We start from the raw sequence: 21942 nt of genomic DNA on the forward strand, positions 1-21942 counted from the left end.
AGAAATAGATGTACCAACAGATATAAACAAACATGCATGTAAACATATACTAGGATGTGTGTGTATACATATATACAAACCCACCCACTGTCGTCAAGTCAATTCTGATTCATAGCAACCCTATAGGACAGAGTAGAACTGTCCCATAGAGCTTCCAAGGAGCGCCTGGTGGATTCAAACTGCAGACCTCTTGGTTAGCAGCTGTAGCACTTAACCACTACGCCACCAGGGTTTCTGTATACATACATATACACATACATATACGTATACGTATACATATACATATATATTCCCTGGGCGGCGCAGTTTGTGCACAGCTACTAAGCTTAAGGTTAGCAGTTGGAACCTACCCCGTAATGGCGAAGAATAAAGGCCCGGCCATCTGGTTTTGTAAAGATGAAAGCCAAGACACATGATGAGGAAAGCATCTGAAGGGTATGTTTCTAATACCTGAAATGTTGTTAGAGAAATTCATTTATATCAACCTGCCCACATGAATTCCCCCTCCTCCACGCAGGCTCTAACAACCACTAATCTTGTTTCTATAGCTGGTCCCTGACTTAGGACAGCATTCAGTTCTGATGGCTCTGCTGTAAATGGGCTCTGACATAAGTACCTCATTTTGGTTTTAATTTTCATTATCATTGCCTTTGATTATCGGTATCTATAATTTCATCTTTGTCTTTCGGGTTTGGAAACACATATAAAGTTACACATACATTTTAATACATACATAAAAATTACACAAACCATAAAAATTTAATTTGATCATGAAGAAAAGTCCGAAGACATTGGCATTTTGTCAGTTGTGATAATAACTCCACTTGTAGAAGGTTCTGGATCATATGGATTATCTCTGGGAATGGGAATGCCATTTACAGTAGAAAAATTAGTGAGAGTTGTCTATATGGTCCTTTTTTTTTTCTTGATATATTTCACAGTAACATCTCACTGCTTCCTAAATCTGCATTATCGACTTTAGCAAAGCAATCAGTGTTTGTGTCCGTGATTTCAAGCAACTGAAGCCCCTGATTTAGTTCAGAAAACTAAATCTGTACGGCAGTGTTTTGAACAGTACATCAAAAATTGAACATCTGCAAGTGAACACCCGAGAACAGTAACGTCAGCATGTTATATACTGCAACATTGTATGAGTACATATTACTAACGAGAAGATGTACACACACCAAAAAGAGATGGTTCATCACAATGGAAACATGGTGTTAAGTCAAGGGCCAGCTGTATTTGATCATTCTAGATATTAGAAAGAAATGGGTGTCCTTTTATCTCTGGCTTATTAACCCTAATGTGTTTCTAAGGTTTATCCATGTCCTAGCATCCATCAATAACTTCATTCATTTTACGTACTGATAATCCCATTTTACGGGTATGTCACATCCTGTGATAGCTGCTGCTACAAACATTTGTAGAAGTTTTTGTTTTCCACTGCATTCCAATTCTGTGAGCTCACTTCCTGAAATATAAATCTGAACTCCAATTTTAAATGTTTCAGTGTGCTGTGTAAATTGGGCTGTGGGCACCCTAGACCACGCGCTGAAGTCAGCTGCAAAAATCAAATAAGCTAGCAATTTGCCAACATAACAAATTGGTAAAATCTTTACTCCTAAACCCTGCTGTCCACTCTCCCTGGATAATTGTGTAAGCCCAGCAATTAATGTTCTGAACTAATTAATAAAATTTAACCAATTTATGAGTTTTCATGATTCTACAAAATTTTATTTCATGCAATATGCTTTTATTTGAAGCCAATATTTCCAATAAAATTTTCATCCCTTAAAAAAAAAAGTTTGTTTAAACCTAAGAAAACTCTGTGGGTCAGTTCTACTCTAAATAGCCACGTCATTAGTGTGATTGTATTTGGTGGCGACATGTTTTTTGTGAAGTATCTTCTGGATAAGGCATGTGCTATCTACAACACATTGGCTCATCCTGAAGATGGCCATTGATTTCTAAGCTCTGCTGTGAGCTTCTGGGCTCCCAGTCCTTCTGGGGCCCTCCAGGGGCTGGCTGGACAGGCTCCAGGTCTCATCCCTGAGTTGGACAAAAGCACATCAAGGGACCTGCCTCTACAGCCACCAAGGGCCGTGTTCTGCTCCTTGGTGCTAGTCATGGTCTTCCACTGGGGTTCACTGCACTCAAGAGAGACTCCTGTGGCCCTGGGTTATGAGGCAAGTTGCCCAGAGTCCAGAGCTGAGGTGCCTTCCCAGCGGCTTATAGTAGTCCCATCCAGACATGGCAGCCTTTAAGGTTGTGCCCTGGCTTCCTGTGCCTAAGGTGCCTGGCACCATGGCTGTCTGTCTTGTCCTGACCCACCTCCTCAGCTTCTTGGGGAGGCTCCCACCTCAGGGCACACGTGCCCCACAATTCAAGGGGCTATGGACGTGCGGAGCCCTGCGTTTAGTTATGCCTAGCACCCTGAGTCCCTCTAATCTCGGGCATCCCCAGGAAGCAAGATGGATGGGTTCGTGGTCTTTGAAAACAGACTCCGCATGATGGCAGTATTGCTCCAAAAATACCAGTGTGCTCTTCCACCAGAACCTCACCCTCAGCCCTTTGCTACTGGGAAAAAATGGGGCGGGGGGAACCCACCAACCAATGTCCTGACTTCTAAAAGCATGGTGCCTCACCATCTTGTCTACTTTGGAGGCTCCAGCTTCCATACCTTGTGCTCAGTCTCAAAAGCCCTTGCTTCTGTAAGGGAGTATAAGTTTTCGTTATTTCCAGACTAGGAAAAATTACTCCCCACCCAGGTGTCCAGTGGAGGGACAACCTAAAAGCCATCCTCATCTGCATCCTTAGTGCTCCAAGTTAACTGAGACCTCAAGAAATAGGCTGTGTTCCTTCACAGAGTTCAAGCCACTCAGCACCCAGTTCCCTACCAGGAAACATTCCAACTTGAGCTTTCTTACGCCTCACCAAAAGCCAGTTTGATGATTTTTAACTTCGTTTCTCTTTTGGAAAGTACACACTGTGATTCAGGGATTCTGCCAAGAATCAGATCTTAGAGAATCAGACGCTCTGAAATATAAAGCTATCTTCCTGATAATCTTTTTCTTTGGGAAGCACAATCATCAACTTGATGTGTATAGTCTCAGATCTTTTCTGCTCCACTGAGCCTGTGAGACTAGGAGAGAACATATGGGAATGTATTCCCAAGTCTGGTTCCTCTACCACAAATGGAATTCCAGGGGATAATCATCTCCTTGACTCACTTGTAAATGGGAAAGAGATCTCTCAAATATGGACTCAGGTGGGTAAGAAATGAAGAAGGAAAGGACACCCAAAACCTAGTGTCAAAGTAAAAGCCTGGGATAAATAACCTATGTGCCTACCCACCCCCACAAAGGGGAACACTAAGCAGTGGTTAGAAAGGAAGTGACCTACCTAGCAGGAGGTTTTTTCTGTAGAGATGTGCAAATGCGAGGGCACACATTTTGTGAAAGCAGCAAAATTCAGAGGAGAATTGTGATGGTGAAGGTTGTGTGTCAATTTGGCTGGGCCATGGTTCTCAGTGGTTTGCCAGTTATAATGTAGTTTGGCAGCTGTGTTAGGACGTAATCACCTCCATAATGAGATCTGACGGAACGAAAGCACCTCTGTGATCAGATCTGTTATAAGTAGCCAATCAATTGAAAAGGACATTTCCTTGGGGGTGTGGCTTGCATCCAATATAGGTACTTTCACAATGGGTTTCAATAATCCCATCCAGACATGGTGGCCACCAAGGATGATCTTTGGCTTTCTATGCCCAATGCACCCTGGCATCTTGGCTGTCTGCCTTGTCTGGCCCACCTCCCCCCAGCTTCTTGCATAGACCACTGCCTCAGGCCACACTTGTTCCCTGGCTCACGGAGCTCTGGACAAGTGGGACCCTGCTATAAGGAAAGTTAGGACGGGGGCGAAAGGACAGAAAGGATCAGAATTGGAAGTAGTCCTAAAACAATAGTAATACATATTTTCTTTGAATGGGATGTGTAGGACCCTGATTTTCTCTCATTTCAGGTCTCCCAAGGAAGTAACAGTAGCGGGTCCCTAGGTTTCAGAATAAATTTCTGCTTGATGGCAGTATGGCACCAGAAATACCAGTGTATTCCTCCCGTAGGACCTCACCCTCCATCCTTTGCTATTGAAAAAAACACTAATACCCAGCTTTCCTAAAACATGGTTTCTCACCATTTTCTCCACTTTTGGGGTTCCAACTCCTGTATCTTGTGCGGAGTTTCTCAATCCCTTGCCTCTACAGTGGGGCCATAGGTTTCCTTCCATCCTGATGAGGAAGAATGACTCCCGACCCAGGCGCCCTGTAGGTGGACAACCTAAAGCCATCCCCATCTGTACCCTTAGTGCTCCAGCATAACTGAGGCCTCAAGAAATAGACTGCGTCCCTGCACACAGTTCCAGCGACCCAGCACTCAACTACCCACAGGGGTACATACCAATTTGAGCTCTTACTGAAAAGCCAGTTTGGTATCAATTTCAACTTCATTCCTCTTTTGGAAAATACTCACCTACAATTCACGGATGCTGCCAAGAATCAGATCTTACGAGAACCAGGTCCTCTGAAAAATAAAGGTACCAAAAACCTATTGTTGTAGAGTTGATTCTGACTCATAGAGACCACATAGCACAGAGTAGAACTGCCCCACAGGGTTTGCAAGGCTGTAATTTTTATGGCAGCCAACTGCCACATCTTTCTCCCTCAGAGTGGTCTGAACCAAAGACCTTTCGATTAGCAGCCAAGCACTTGATTGCACCACCAGTGCTCCAAGGTCCTTTTGTACCATGTTGGAAAACCACTCAAACCTATACCAATGTCACTTCTATGTTCCTAAATGAGATTTTCTCAACTCCCAGAATATACTGCATTTTTATAAGATGACAGACATCACTGTCCTACATAACCTGTTGTTGAAAGGAGAATCAATAGTAGAAAGTACACTCATCCAAAACGCCACAGCCTAGAGGCGACTGGTGTTCTTTATCCTGTCTTTCTTTCTAGTCTGTTTCCTCTGCACCAAGAGGCCCAGGAACATGACTTGATTTGTGATCACCAGAGTGACACTGGAATGATGTCCATGTGTACCCAATTCCACACGACACAGATATTTGCTAAGCTGAGAACGTATATAGATATGTGTCTTTTTTTTCCTCAATACTACTAGATGAGGAATAGGAAAAACAACAATTACTTAATAAATATGAATCTCAACTCGGTTCCTCTTTTGCAAATTACACAAATATAATTCAGGGTGTTGGAAAGAATCGGATCTTACAGAACCAGCTCCTGTGAAATCTGCAGGTACCTGGCCCGGAAATCTCTTTTCTGTGGGAAGCACAGTGTTCACTTTAACCTGTGTAACTACAGATCTCTCCTCCTGCACTTTGCATTTGTGAACGTGCCAGAGCACAGACGAACATACTCAGCAGCCCGTTTCCTCCACCACAACTGGAACACCGGCCCTTCCACAGATCATCAGGCCCTTTGACTCCCTGATGAATGGCAACCAGGTCTCTCCCTTATGGCCTCACACATACCAACCACGTTGTCTTTCGGGGAATAAAGTTATTTATTCTAGGGGGAGGCCCTATTATCCTTCATCCAACCACTCACCTCTGGGTTGACATTTACAATATAACATGTATGTGCACACATGCTCACACTATCATGAGGTTATACTCTGCCTCAGGGAGGTTATTAAAGGAGGAAAGACACAGAGGGGGAAAGGGCAAGAGACAGGGAGAAGGGATAGAGGAAAAATAGAAGGAAGAAATGAAGGAAGGTAGGAAGAAAAGGTATACTAAACCTAGTGTCAGAGTGTCAGAGGAGAAGCCCTGGATAAATCACCTCCGACCCTACCCACCTTCAAACAGGGAACCACTAAGTAGTTCTTAGAAAGGAAATGAAAACTATCTAGCAGGACATTTTCTCTGCACAGATGTGCAAAAAAATCTGTGCAGAGAAAATGTCCTGCTAGATAGTTAACAGGGAACCACTAAGTAGTTCTTAGAAAGGAAATGAAAACTATCTAGCAGGACATTTTCTCTGCACAGATGTGCAAAGGCCAGGCCATATATTCCGTGAAATCAATGAAGAAGAATATACTACTCATGCTATCCTCTGGGGTAGGTAAAAAGGTGAAACACAACATGAATCTGTATTTGCTTTCATGTGTATTAAATATCGAAAGCAAATACAAGGAAAAATTAGATATGCTTCACAGTATAAGGAAAGATGGGATGAGGGGTGAGAGGAGAGAGAAAGATATACAGGGGAAAAGAGAGAGAGAAGGAAAAACAGGCGGAAGAAATGAAGGCAGGAAGAAAAGTCATATTAAACCAAGTGTCAAAGGAGAAGCCCAGGATAAATCACCCATGCCTCTACTCACCTTCAAACTGGAAATCTCTAAGTAGTTGTTATTCTCTGCACAGATGTGCAAAGGCCAGGCCATATATTCTGTGAAAGGAATGAAGAAGAATACATCGTTTATGCTACCCTCTGGGGTAAATGAAAAGGTGAAATACAAGCATAAATATGTATTTGCTTTCATGTACATTAAACATCAAAAGCATACACAAGGAAAAATTAAATAATGCTTCACACTATTAGGAAGGTTGGAATGAGGGGTAAAAGGAGAAGGAGAACTGGGATTGGAAGTGGTCCTAATATCCTGGTAATGTATATTTTCCTTGAATGGGATGAGGCTGTATCCAAAGTGGCATCTGTATGGTAGTAAAAGACAAAAGCAAACACACTCACTCACACACTCTCAATGTATGTGTATATATGATATATATATATATATCATATACACACACACTTATAGGGTCACTATGAGTCGGAATCGACTTGATGGCACTGGGTTTTATACTGTGTATATATACTCCATCCTCATCATTAAAGTCGAATATCCTTTGTGGAAGCAGCTTTCAGGCCCTTCGTCTGCTGATGTGGCATGACTTAAATTGAAAAGAAAAAGCTACAAACATCCATTGGTAATTGGAACAAGGAACATACAAAGTATGAATCAAGGAAAACTGGAAGTCGTCAAAAATGAAATGGAACGCATAAAGATCAATATCCTAGGCATTAGTGAGCTGAAATGACTGGTAATGACCATTGTGAAAGGGACAATCATACTGCCTATTATGCCCACATTCGTCATCAAAATGAATATTAAAAGATCCATCTTGAAGTACGATTCTGTCAGAGCTAGGATAATATCCATACACCTAAAAGGATGACCAGTTAATACAGGTATTATTCAAATTTACACACCAACCACTGATGTTAAACATAAAGAAACTGATGATTTTTACCAACTTCTACAGTCTGAAATTGATCAAACATGCAATCAAGATGCACTGATAATTACTGGTGATTGGAATGCAATAGTTGGAAAGAAAGAAAGAAGGAAGGATATGTAGTTGGAAAATATCGACTTGGTGATAGAAACGACATGAGATCATAAAATAGAATTTTGCAAAACCAATGACTTATTCATCGGAAATACTTTTTAAAACAACATAAATGGCAAGTATACATGTGGAGGAAACCCTGGTGGTGTAGTGGTTAAGTGCTACAGCTGTTAACCGAAAGGTCGGCAGTTCAAATCCACCAGTCGCTCCTTGGAAACACTATGGGGCAGTTCTACTCTGTCCTATAGGGTTGCTGTGAGTTGGAATCAACTCAAGGGCAATGGATTTTTTTTTTAATACATGTGGACCTCGCTGGATGGAATACAGAGGAATCAAATCGACTACGTCTGTAGAAAGAAACATAGAGAGACTCAATATCATCAGTCAGAACAAGGCCAGTAGCCAACTTCAGAAAAAACCATCAATTGCTCATATGCAAGTTCAAGCTGAAACTGAAGAAAATTAGAACAACTCCAAGACAGCCAAAGTACGACCCTGAGTACATCCCACCTGAATTCAGACACCTCAAGAACAGATTTGACTCACTGCACGCTAACAACCAAAGACCAGAAGAGTTGTGGGACGGCACCCAGGACATCATATATGAAGAAAGCAAAAGGTTGTTAAAAAGACAGAGCAAAAGAAAAGACCTAAATGGATGTTAGAGGAGACTCTGAAACTTGTTCTTGAACATAGAGTAGCTAATGCAAAAGGACCTGGAGTTAGAAAACCAGGAGGAAAGAACAAGCTTAGCATTTCTTAAGCTGAAAGAACAGAAGAAAAAATCAAGCCTCGAATTACAATACTGAAGGATTCTATGGGCAAAAAATTAAATGACACAGAAGTATCAAAAGAAGCCTGAGCCTAGAAGGACTAGATGGTGCCCAGCTACCACCACCTACCGTTCTAACAAGGATCACAACAGAGAGTTCTGGACAGAGTGAGAGAAAAATGTACAACAAAATTCGAATTCACACACAGAAGACCATACTTACTGGTCTGACAGAGGCTAGACCATGGCCCCTGGATAATCCGCTATCTCAGAACTGAAACTGCTCCTGAAGCCCACTTTTCAGACAAAGATTAGACAGGCCCACAAAACAAAATAACACACATGAGAAACGTGGTTCTTAGTTCAAGCAAATATGCAAGACCAAATGGGCACCTCCTGCCCAAAAGAAAGATGAGAAGGCAAGAAGAGACAGCACGTCAAGGAATGGACACAGGGAACCCGGAGTGGTAAGGGGGAGAATGCTGTTACATTGTGGGGACTGTAATCAATGTCACAAAAACAATACGTGTATAAATATACATATTATTTATACACATATGTAATATGTGTATAAACTTTTCAATGAGAAACTAACTCAACCTGTAAACTTCCATTGAAAGCAGTACCAAAAAGAATAGGTTAACATTCAACCACTTCAGGAGGTAGCATATGAACAAGAACCAATGGTACTGAAGGAAAAAGTCCAAGCTGTGCTGGAAGCATTAGCAGAAAACAAGGCTCCAGGAATTAATGGAATACCAACTGAAATGTTTCCAAAAACGGATGCGGTGTGGGAAGCGATCACTCTTCTATGCCAAAAAACTTGGGAGACAGTTACCTGCCCAATCGACTGAAGAGACCTACATGCCCATTCCAAAGAAAGCTGATCCAACAGAATGCAGAAATAAACAAACAATATTATTAGTATCACATCAAAGTAAAATTATGCTGAAGATAATTCAAAAGCGGCTGCAGCAGTATATCAACAGGGAACTGCCAGAAATTCAGGCCAGCTTCAGAAGAGTACGTGGAACAAGGGATATCACTGCTGATGTCAGACGGATCCCCTGGCTGGAAGCAGAGAATACCAGAAGGATGTTTACCTGTGTTTTATTGACTGTGCAAAGGCATTTGACCGTGTGGATCATAACAAATTATTCATAACATTGTGAAGAATGGGAATTCCAGAACACTTAATTGTGCTCATGAGGAACCTTTACATAGATCAAGAGGCAGTTGTCTGGACAGAACAAGGGGATACTGATTGGTTTAAAGTCAGGAAAGGCGTGCGTCAGGGTCGTATTCTTTCACCATACCTATTCAATCTGTAGGCTGAGCAAATAATCCGAGAAGCTAGACTATATGAAGAGTGGGGCATCAGGATTATAGGAAGGCTCATTAACAACCTGCATTATGCAGATGACACAACCTTGCTTGCTGAAAGTGAAGAGGCCTTCAAGCACTTACTAATGAAGATCAAAGACCACAGCCTTCAGTATGGATTGCACCTCAACATAAAGAAAACAAAAATCCTCACAACAGGACCAATGAGCAACATTATGATAAATGGAGAAAATATTGAAGTTGTCAAGGATTTCATTTTACTTGGATCCATAATCAAGAGCCATGCAAGCAGCAGCCAAGAAATCAAAAGACGCGTTGCATTGGGTAAATCTGCTGCAAAGGGCCTCTTCAAAGTGTTGAAGAGCAAAGATGTCACCTTGAAGACTAAGGTGCACCTGACCCAAGCCATGGTATTTTCAATCGCATCATATGCATGTGAAGCTGGACAATGAATAAGGAAGACGGAAGAATTGACGCCTTTGAATTGTGGTGTTGGCGAAGAATATTGAATGTACCATGGACTGCCACAAGAACAAACAAATCTGTCTTGGATGAAGTATAACCAGAATGCTCAATAGATGAATGGCAAGACTGATGTTTCACGTACTTCTGACATGTTATCAGGAGGGATCAGTCCCTGGAGAAGGATATCATGCTTGGTAAAGTAAAAGGTTAATGAAAAAGTGGAAAACCCTCAATGAGATGGACTGACACAGTGGCTCCAACAACGGGCTCAAGCATTAATAAGGATTGTGAGGATGGTGTAGGACCAGGCAGTGTTTCGTTCTGTTGTACATAAGATTGCTGTGAGTTGGAATCGACTCAACGGCACCTAACAGCAACAATGTAAGCATGTGTGGGAGGCTGTGAGTATGTATGATGCGGCCAAACTTTCATGTAGGGTTTTAAAGTTGTTGATGTTGTTAGCTGCCATTGAGTCCATTCTGACTCATGGTGACCCTATGTGGTTTTCAAGCCTATGAGCTTTTGGAGGCATTATCTCCAGGCCTGTCTTACCAGGAGCCTCTGGGTGGGTTCGAACCACCAACCTTCCAGCTAAGTGTCCAGGACTTATGTATTTGTACCACTAGAGACCCAAGTTTTACAGTAGAGACTGTAAAACAAATGGCCCACATGGAGGTCCCTGACCTGTGTGGAATCTCTGGACTTTCCTGACCCATGGAACCCCAAACTGGGCACCAAATGGGGAATGACTACCTACTACCTGGGTTCACCCTCACTGCCTTCTGACATGCTATGGCCACTGATCATTAGTCCTGATGTCACAATGGCCTACTTTCTTTGGGTCCAGGCTGCTGAGTACTTGTCCTGGGTGAGGTAGCTCAATGAGTCTAGAAAAGCCAATGAGCCAATGATAATAGAGGAAATCAAGTTACTCATCATAACCTAAGCCATGAATCAATTTCCTGTGAAAGCTAAAATACCACCCAAGAAGAACTGTTACCTATACCTGTGCACAAAACACTGGGAACCTATTAAAATGGAACTCACTTAGAAGTCTATAGAAATAGATCTAGCAACAGACAGTTAGCAAGTACAAATAAATACTTATAACAATAATTTTATATATAAATATGTATGTGTGTATGTATATATACACATATACATGCATTTAAATATATGCTTGCTAGGTGCCGTCCAGTCAGTTCCCACTCATAGTGACTCTATGTAAAACAGAACAAAATGCTGCCCAGTCCTGCACCATCCTCACAATCGTTGTTATGCTTGACCCCATTGTTGCAGCCACTGTGCCGATCCATCTCATTAAGGGTATATATATAAATGTATACATGTAAGTGTATATTCCAAGCAAATATACAGGCAGCCCCCCAATTACGAAAGTCTGACTTACAACTTGTAGTTAGAAATCAACTCCCGTGAAGCCTATATTAAAAATTCAAAGTACATGCAATGGTTCCTAATAACAAATGGGCGTTATCTGCAATGCATATCAATACATTATTATTACCATTACTGTATTTTTATGTTAAAGATGTTTTAGTGTATCTGGAAGTGTTTATTTAATGTTTTTAATTCATAGAAAGGTATACTATATCCTACCTATTAGGAAAAACATCTGACTAACAGACAGACGTAAGATAGGAACCGTACCCAACTGTTCTGGCTTACATACAAATTCACCTTAAAAACAGACTAAGGAACAGAACTCATTCATAATTCTGAGACTGCCTGTATTGGTATTCACATAGTCATGTAGTTAGCGCTATGCTACTAACCTAAATGTTAGCATTTTGAACCCACCAAGTGGTACCATGGAAGAAAGGCCTGGTGATCTTCTTTTGTAAAGATTACAGCCAATAAATCCTATGGAGCAGTTCTACCTTGTAATACATGAGGTCGTCATGAGTCAGCATTGACACACTGGCAATGGGATTTTGGGGTAAATAGTTACACATTCAAGCAAAAAGCCTGAAAGGAAAAGAAAATATTTCCCCAACAGTTCAATGCAGTAAGCCCCACTTAGAAGGCCTGGATGGCTCTTGGGCCCTCCTTGGTAGTTTTTAGTCAGGAAAGGGCAGAGGGGGAGGCCATCGGGAGGAGGTGGGTGGCAACTGTGAGGTATCAATGCCATCCAGTGGAATGCAGAAATTATCGAACAATATCATTAATTATCACATGCGAGTAAACTATTGCTGAAGATAATCCAAAAACGGCTGCAGCAGTACATAGAAAAGGAACTGCCAGAAATTCAAGCTGGACTTAGAAGAGGATGTGGAACCAGGGATATCATTGCTCATGTCAGATGGATCCTGGCTGAATGCAGAGAATACCAGAAAGATGTTTACCTGTGTTTTATTGACTATGCAAAGGCATTTGACTGTGTGGGTCATGACAAATTACGGATAACATTGTAAAGAATGGGAATTCCAGAACACTTAACTGTGCTCATGTGGAAACTATACATAGACCGAGAGGCAGTTCTTCTAACAGAACAAGAGGATACTGCATGGTTTGAAGTCAGGAAAGTTGAGCATCAGGGCTGTATCAGTCTGTAGGCTGAGCAAATAATCTGAGAAGCTTGACTATATGAAGACAAATGCAGCATTGGGATTGGAAGAAGACTCATTATTAGCCTGCAATATGCAGATGACACAATCTTGCTTGCTGAAAGTGAAGAGGACTTGAAGCACTTACTGATGAAAATCAAAGACTATATAGCCTTCAGTATGGAGTACACTTCAAGATAAAGAAAACAGAAATCCTCACAACTGGACCAATAACCAACATCATGATAAACAGAGAAATGACTGAAGTTGTCAAGGATTTCATTTTACTTGGATCCACAATCAACAGCCATGGAAGCACCAGTCAAGAAATCAAAACATGCATTGCACTGGGTAAATCTGCTGCAAAAGACCTGTTTTAAAGTGTTGAAAAGCAAAGATGTCACCTTGAAGACTAAGGTGCACCTGACCCAAGCCCTGGTATTTTCAGTCACCTCAAAAATGCATGCAAAAACTGGACAATGAATAAGGAAGACCAAAGAATTGTTGCCTTTGAATTACAGTGTTAGCAAAGAAAAATGAATACACCATGGATTGCCAGAAAAACAAAGAAATCTGTTTTGGAAGAAGTACAGCCAGAATGCTCATTAGAATCAAGGATGGCAAGACTTCGTCTCACATAATTTGAACTTGTTATCAGTAGGAGCCAGTGCCGAGATAAGGATATCATGCTTGGTAAAGTAGAGGGTCAGTGAAAAAGAGGAAGACCCTAAAAAAGATGGACTGACACAGTGGCTGCAACAATGGGCTCAAACATAGCAACGACTGTGAGGATAGCACAGAACCAGACAGTATTCCATTCTGTTGTATATAGGGTTGCCAGGCGTTTGAACTGACTCAACCGCATCTAATGACAACAATGCCATCAAGTGGAGGCTTTTTGAGTATAGTTTTAAATTGTAGGTAATTCCTGTAATACAAGGAAAGGTGGGTTGAGGGACACTCAGAGGATTCTGGGGCCTCATGGGACCACCTTCAGAGCAAGTGTGAAAGTGGCAGGGAGAGGGTTCCCCACAAAGAAGCCCCAAGGTACCAGGTTCTGTGTGCCGTGGGAGCACGTCCTCAGTGGACGCTATGTTAAAGAGAAAAGTAATATGGTATTCTTTCCTAACTCTGCATGGTAATAAAGAACTTCCTGAAGGACAAAAAATATGTGCCCTGGCTCCTTAGGAGCGGCTAGTTTCACCCAGGCATGGCAGCCACCAAGGTCTGAGTCTTGGCTTCCTCGGACTAACCTGCCTGGCATTGTGGTTGTCTGCCTTGTCCTGACGCTTCTCCACTGCTTCCTGAGCTGAACTAGCCCCATGCCTCAGGGAGCCCTGGTTCTGCGGGGCCCTGAGTTTCCTCCAATCCCAGGCTAGAAAGGAACACTGATGGGTCAGTGGGCTTGGCAAACAATTTCCGCTTGATGCACCAGAAATGCCAGCAACCATTCCTTAGGACTTTACTCTCTGCCCCTTTAACTGGAAAAACACACCAACCACTGTCCAGCTCTCCTAAAGAATGGTTCCTCACCACCTTGCCCACTTTTGGGGAGCAAGCTCCCATTTCTTGTGCGGAGTCTCACAATCTGTATGTGGGCGCTAAGTTTCTGTCCTTCCTGAAGAGGAAAAATTTGTCCCTTCCCAGGTGCCCTGTGGGTGAACCTAAATCTATTCGTAACTGCCCCACTGCCCACCAGGGAACATTCTAACTCGAGCTTTCTTACAGCTCACTGAAAAGCCAGTTGGAATAACCCGTGAGGTCTCTAGGAGTCAGACATAGGGGGCGCCCACAGGCAATGTGGCACAAAGGATGAGGGGAAACTCAAATCACCAGACCATGGTCCTGAGGGCCCGGCTTTTCTCAGTTGGCAGTTCCAAGGTTTCTGACAACTTTGGTTGTACATGTAGGTCAGGAGGGGAGCCCTGTGCCATACCAGGGACAACAGACAATACGGCTTTGCATGGAGAACTCACAGGTGTGTGAATGCCCACAAAGACTCACGTGTTTTAACTGGGAGCATTCGCAAGGGGCTGTGGATGCTTTTGGGTTTCTTTTAGACACAACGGGGGAAATTACAGGATGAACACATAGCCACTCTGTACACTTGTGGCCCACGTGAAAATAGAAAACATCTTTGTTTAAAATGCTACTACCACATAAGCTACAATAAGGCAATTAAACTGATACTACCCTCCTCATCCTCAGAATACTGACCTACGCTCACTTGGAAGTACATGCTTAAGTAGAATTTGTATGTGTTTTTACTACAGTGCGCTGTGAGGTAAGTGTTGCCTGGTTTCAGCTTGTCTCTCAGAGTTGCCTACGTCTTCTCGGAGCCCATTGGGTGATTCCACTCCTGCTTGCAGTCAAAGTTTCACGGGAAAACATATCCACAGCATGTATACTGTGGTCATTGTGAGTGACTTGTTTTTACTGCTCACATGTGATGGTACTGCGAGTCCCACCCTGTAGCTTTCCATCTCAGGACTATCTGGTCTTTGTGCTCCGTTCTGGAAAGTTGACTACCTTTTTCCTCAAAGCTTCATTTAGCTTTGCAGAAGGCCCAGGCATGGGCCAGAGCCTTCTCTTTTGGCAAACCTGCACTTTCCTCCAATGCCAGCCTGCCCAACAACAGACATTCATCCTGCACTTCAAGGGGTGCTCAAAGGATTCCGCTTGATGGCAGTATGGCTCCGGCATACACACCCACCCCGTCTCCCCTCCTCAGCATATTACCAGTCACTTCCCTTGCTAAGAGAAAACACAAACCAGGATCCAACCTCCCCAAACTTGTCAATGCTTTGGGGAAACCCCCTCGCTGACGCACATTTTGTGGCTTAATCACTTGATGGTCTTCTTGCTCTAAGACTGTTGTGCTTTGCAAGGTGGAAGACAGGAATCATACCTCAAGTCATCACACTTTCGGGTTGATCTGTCAAGAGATACAGTTACCGAGTATAGAGCTATGTGTGTCATGCTGCCCCCTACGCCTGTCCCAAGCCCTCTGCACCCCTAGAATATTCCAGCAACAGCTTCTTACCACTTCCTCACTCGCCTGGCTCATCCGGAGAAACAAGTAGGGAAGGCTCAACTCAGCAGAAGGGAAAGGCCTTTAAGACCTGGTTCTCAACGGGTCCCCTTATAGTCTGTCCCCACTGGAGGCTTGAACTACTCCTTCGCAGAGGTGAGGTGGGTAGCCAGATCTTCCTCTCAGGCAGATGGCCTCCGGGGCTCCAGCCTCTAATGGCTTTCCTCTCTCCCCTGCACTGCAGGACACTGACCTCTCATTCCCTGCACTTCTGCCCTACGGTGGACACAGATCCTCTCTCTGCTGCTCCAGGCATTTCTAATGTGGGATAACACAATCAGAAGATATCTCAAATCTTTTTCTAGCATGTTGAAAAGCCATTTAAAAGTCACCAATGTCACCTAGTCATGAATCTGTTGGAAGACTCTCCTTCTTGAGGGTTCTCAACTACCAGAAACTACTGCATTTAAAAAATACAGTAAGATTAACTGTCACAAGTAACCTGTTTTTGAAAGGAGAATGGACAGAAAAAAGCTGACTCACCCATAACACCACTGCCTATAAATTTGGCGAGTGTTCAATTTCCTGTCTTTCTTTTGAGTGTGTTTCCTTTGCAACAAGATATTAAGTATGTCCTTGACTCAGAGCCCTGGTGGCACAGTGGTTCAGAGCTAGGCTGCTAACCAAAAGGTCGGCAGTTCGAATTCACCAGCCACTCCTTGGAAACCCTATGGGACAGTTCTACTCAGTCCTATAGAGTTGCTATGAGTTGGAATTTGACTTGACAGCAATGGGTTGGGTTTTTTTTTTTAGACTCAAAATGGGATTGCCATTCATAACTGAATTGAGCAAGGTATGCCACAAACTCAATATATTACATATACCCATGTCCTTAGTTTTGTAAAGTCTTTTCTTGGTTTTCTTTCTTTCCCTCAGGGCTTTGATAAGTCTTTCATGTATCAATTGTTGTTGTTTGGTGCCACTGAGTCAATTCCTACTCATAGTGACCCTATGTACATAAGAATGAAACACTGCCCGGTCCTGCGCCATCCTCACAATCGTTATGTTTGAGCTCATCGCTATAGCCGCTGTTAGGAATTACTTTCAAACCAGTCACAAAACAGAGCTCTCTCCAGGTAACCTTTCCTTCACATGTGATCCCACGATTTGTGAACAGAAAAGGTTAAAAGACGGCAGCGTACAGTCCATTCCACCAACCCAGATACTGTTTTTTCCACTGAGAAATACAGAAATGAGTTTTTTGTTTGCTTCTATTGTGTTATGTCTCGGGTCAACAAAAATGTCTTACTAAAGCACAGTGTTTAAAAAATCCCTTTATTTTTGGTAACTACACAAACATAATTCAGGGGTGATGCAAAAAATCAGATCACACAACCACCTCACGCAAAATCTGAAGGCATCTATCCCCTAAAAGCCTATCCTCTGTGGCAAGCACCATCTTTACTTTGCCTTTATACTCGCAGACCTTTCCTCCCGGCTTCTGTGTATGCGTGGCTGCAACTGAGTAAATATGGAATATATACAAATACACTGACAAGAATGTTTCTTCCACCATAAGTAAGAAACCCTCAACTGATCAACTGCTCATTTTACTCACTCATAAATGGGAACCAGGTTATCTCCATCATCACTACAGAGATCTAAGACATTCTCTTCAGAGAGTAAATGGTATTTAGTCTAATGTATGGCCATGTTATAATTTATCCAATTAATCATCCCTAGGTTGACACTTGCACCATAAGTTGTACCAGAAACACGCACAAAACTTCTTACCTATGGGGTTATTCACTGCTGCATCCTTTGTACTTTGAAAAAAAGGAAGGAAGCCAAGTGCTCTATGAGAAAGAACACTTAACCAGTGTCCCTACCCAATCTTCCCCCACATGTGGGAATCCTTATCAGTTGTTAGAAACGAAGTGAACAGGACCGAGTAATACATTTTCTCTGTAGAGACATATAAAAGCAGCAAGGTGCAGACAGTATATAGCATGTGTTACTTTTGATGTCTAAAAGAGAGCTAAGTGAAAACATGAATCTATGTTCACTTTCCCTTGCATTAAACACTAGGAAAAAAAAGGGAAATGACCTAAACATCTAATTCTAAAGGGAAATTAAGCTTTTTGTGAAAAACTGGTCTGAATACAAGATATTATACACAAAAAGAAGCCCATATTAGTCTTTCAAAATGAAGTGCATGAAGATATTTTCTTTTGATTTTATCTGTTTCTCTTGCCTATATATTTCTGCATTTCTTAGCAAGATACAAGGATAGCCTTGCTTTTTCAAATGTCCTATTAATCTAACTATAAAATCTTTAATCATTTAAAAATCCAGATTAAAAAAAAATTCCCATATACTATTGTTATTTCTCTACCCTTTTCAGCGCTCCCTTTTCTACCCACTCATGTTAACACTGACTTAAAAAAAAAAAAAGGCACCAGGCAATCCACCATTTGGAGGGTATAGAAGTTGACGGGACAGGGTGTATAGCCTTCCAAAAAGACAGAGGTAATTTTTTGACAACAAGGCAATCCTAATCTTGACAGTTATAATAGAAAACATAATGGCCCCCAAGGATTTCCTTGTCCAAACCTCACCTTCCATATCGAAGGAACTTTGTAAAAGTGATTGATTTTGCAAATGTGACTAAGGCTAAATTCTTTGAGATGGGGCGATTATACTGGATTATCCAGGTCAGCCCAATTTAACCACACAGAATTAAAGAATCTTTCCCAGCAGTAGTCAGAGGGAGTAGTGGCTACTGTAGAAGGGTCAGAGAGATGCAACGTTGCTGGCTTAGAAGATGAAGGAAGGAGACCAGGAGCCATGTATGGGCAGCCTCTAGAAGCTGGCAACTGGAAACAAAGGGGTTCTCCCTAGAGCCTCCAGAAAGAAATACAGCTGTGCCAACACCTTAATCTTAGCCCAGTGAGAACCATGACAGACTTCTGGTCTACAGAAATGTAAGAATATAAATTTGTGTTGTTTTAAACCACTAAATCAGTCGTACTTTGTTACAGCACACATAGAAACCTAATTTACCACTTTACTCATAAAACGTATGTTCTCTGACCACAATGGAATGAAATTAGAAACCAGCAAACTGAAGGACCTTTCAAAAAAGTAGGAAGAATGGAAATAAAACACCACCCTCTGAATAACCAATGGGTCAAAGAAGAAATTACATGAAGGTAGAAAAAACTTTAAGACTACTGAAACAAACACGCAACCTATGGGATACAAAAAAAAAAAGTGCTCAGATGAAAATTTATAGCTGAAATGCTTATAGTGAAAAAAAAAAGATCTCACATCAATAACCTAACTTTACAACTAAAGGAACTAGAAAAAGAAGAGGAAACCAAGACTAAAGCTACTAAAAAAAAGCTACTAGAACTAAGGAAATAAGAAAATCACAGTAGATACAAAGAAACTAGACAATTAAAAAAAAAGAGAGAGAGAATCAAAGAAACCAAAAGTTGGCTCTTTGAACAAATCAACAAAATTGAAAAACTTTTGGCTAGAATAAGCAGGAAATAAAGACTCAAATTACTAGAGACCTTACAAAAATAAAAAGGATTATAGGAAAATACTACAAATATTTGTACACCAACAAATTACACAACTTTGATGAAACGGACAAACTCCTAGAACACATAAATATCAAAACTGGCTCAAAGAGAAAACAGAAAATCACAACAGACGTGTAACACGAAAAAGAGATTGAATCATTAATGCAAAACCTACCAATAAAGAAAAGCCCAGGTCCAGAGGGCTTCACTGGTGCATTCTTCCAAACATTTCAGTTCTACAACTACCAATTTTTCTCAAACTTTACGAAAAAACAGAAGAGGAGGAAACACTTCCTAACTCATTCTTTGAGGGCAGTATTACTCTGATACCAAAGCCAGAAACAGACAAAGCAGGAAATCTATATACTGATATCCTCACAACTATAAATGCAAAAATCCTCAACAAATACTATCAAAGCAAATCCAGAAGCATATTAAGAGGATTATATACCAGGATCAAGTGGAATTTCACTCAGGAATGGAAAGGTGGTTCAGTGTACTAAATGCCACTGAACTGTACACTTTAAGATAGTTCATTTCACGTTATGTGAATTTTACGTAGGTTTTAAAAAAACACTAAAAAAGGGTATAAAAGAAAAATAGCCTATTTTGACACATATCCCCAAATAGGAACAGACTCTAAGACATACAAGAATTTCAGATTTGATCCAGGCAATCTCTTAAATCATTGAGAGTAAAGACGGCCTTGGAACAAAGCCACAGTCGCCTCAAAATAGGCTCTTGGTTCCACGTCTCACATCCTAAATGAGGATAAACTCTACATGGACCCAAGAATTATATACACGATGAAAAGAATCATAAAACTACCTGAAGAAACCTGGACTCATTCCTTTATAACCCTGGAGTGGGGAAAGCCTTTCTACCTTTAACTCAAAATCCAGAGGCCATCCAAGAAAACATGGATAAATATGAACACATAAAATTCACCATGTTAAACAAACCAATCAACCCACAATCAAAGTCAGAAAAGCGCTACTAAATGGGGCAAAAAATTTGCAGTGCACATCGGTAATCTTCCTGATGCATAAAGAGCAAGCTCCTAGAAATCCTTCAAGGGAAAGGGCAACAGCCCAACAAAAAGACATTCAAGTCTACAAAGAAAAAAACACAAAAGGCACTAAAATGCATGAAAGATTCCCCAGCCAGTCAAAACAAGGGAAACAAAACAGAAACGACACTGTTGTACAACTTCATATGTGAGTTCCAAACCACTGCCTGCCCCTCTGAGGAGCCTGTGCTACCTGCTGTTTCTCACCCTGTCTGACTGTCTAATGTTCCCAAGTCATCACTTCCTATTTTCTTGCAAAGATTTGTCCTACACAGACTCCTAAACTCCATTCCACAGGCAGATGCTCTTACACAGGGTCTGGGGCCAAGTGCTTTGTGATCGTCACCCTTAAAACACTTTCGATCCCACTGCAAATACTATTGGCCAAGATGACTAATTTCGAGCCACTTTGACAGTTTCAAATACACAGAATGTAAAAGCCTTGATTTCCTCATTAATTTTTCATTCAGGGCATTTTCCCCCTTCAAATTTAGTCCCTGCTAAGTTTCAACTCTCAAGCACTACCGACTTGTGAAAACTGACGCTGGTCACACAGATTCCATCAACCCCATTTAACATAACTCCTATGGGCATCCCTTCATAACCTTTTGCAAGCGAGCCATTATGTGACGCTGCTGGTTTCATCTAAATAGAGCCAATTTCCAGGGCAAACCGGTTTGCCAGGTCGGTCCCTGAGACTAGTTTCCTGCAAGATTTTCAAGAAAGTAAAGAGAGAAATTCAGCCCAACTTCACCCAGGACGCTCACCTGTCCCCCTGCCCCGTCCCTGGAAGCAGCAGGTCCTTTCCAGGTAAAGTCGCTCCCCGAAGGACCAACTCCTGCTGGGGGAGGAGTGGGGAGGGGCCTGGGGCCACAGGGCCACGCTGCCAGGCCCCGGGGTGGGAGGGCAGCAGGCTCGCCGCGGAGGCTTCTCCCTACACGGCCCGACACGGCCCGAGTTGGCGACAGACCCGGGGCTACAAGCACCGAGGCGGCCGGGCTGCGGCCACCACGCCCGTGGTCTCCCGCCGGGCACGGTCGCCACTCGCTGAGGCGTGAAAAGACCTAGAAGCCGGAACGGCCGCCACGGCCACCAACCTCCGCCACGGCCACGACCACCTTCGGCCCGCTGTCACCCGTCAGAGAACGGAAAGACGGAAAGCGGAGAGACCTACCTGGCCAGGGACGTGGCGCGGGATAAGCCGCGCTGCCCCGAGCCCCCGCCCCTGCCGTAAAGCGCCCCCGACGCCCCCAGCTCCGCGCTCCTCTCCTCCCCGGAAAGGGAGGGGGTGGGAACTGGCGCTGGGGGCGGGCCGCCCAGCGGGTGGGAGGGGCCGAGGCTGAGGGGCGGGGCACGGGCGGCTTGGGAGCGCCGGGGCGGGGTCCACTTACGTCCTTGGTCCCGGGCTGGGGAGAGCCGATTTGCCTCCCTTCCAGAGGGGTCCCCGCCGGCGAGATGGCAAGCAAAGGCTGAGACGGAACAACCAAATGGAAAATTTAGCGTTTGACAGTCGCGAAACGCATCCGGTGTAAAAGAAGTTTAAATAAGTGCACTTTATCAAGTGATTTTGAAAAGTTCGAGACATTCCAACATTGCGCGGATTGGGAAAGCCTGGAGGGCGCCCTCCCCAGGTGACAGGCAGGTTCCCTACAGCCGGCAGTCCTGCGCAC

At 42.8% G+C, this 21942-nt stretch overlaps 1 long non-coding RNA gene across 2 annotated transcripts in view; it reads right to left on the reverse strand.

Moving 5' to 3' along the window:
- LOC126069023 (uncharacterized) overlaps nucleotides 1–21437 on the reverse strand; it is a 30948-nt gene extending 9511 nt beyond the window's left edge. Inside the window, exons 1-4 of one of the 2 annotated variants that reach the window (XR_007515811.1) lie at nucleotides 21040–21437; nucleotides 6408–6475; nucleotides 4530–4580; nucleotides 457–3597 (exon numbers count right to left, since the gene is read on the reverse strand). This is a non-coding gene — a long non-coding RNA (uncharacterized LOC126069023). Of the gene's footprint in view, nucleotides 1–456; nucleotides 3598–4529; nucleotides 4581–6407; nucleotides 6476–21039 lie in introns of those variants that run through there. The other variant, XR_007515810.1, reaches the window with a different exon arrangement.
- Between the last annotated feature and the right edge of the window lie 505 nt (nucleotides 21438–21942).

Source organism: Elephas maximus, chromosome X (assembly GCF_024166365.1).
Source record: "Elephas maximus indicus isolate mEleMax1 chromosome X, mEleMax1 primary haplotype, whole genome shotgun sequence".
NCBI classification, from domain to species: domain Eukaryota; kingdom Metazoa; phylum Chordata; class Mammalia; order Proboscidea; family Elephantidae; genus Elephas; species Elephas maximus.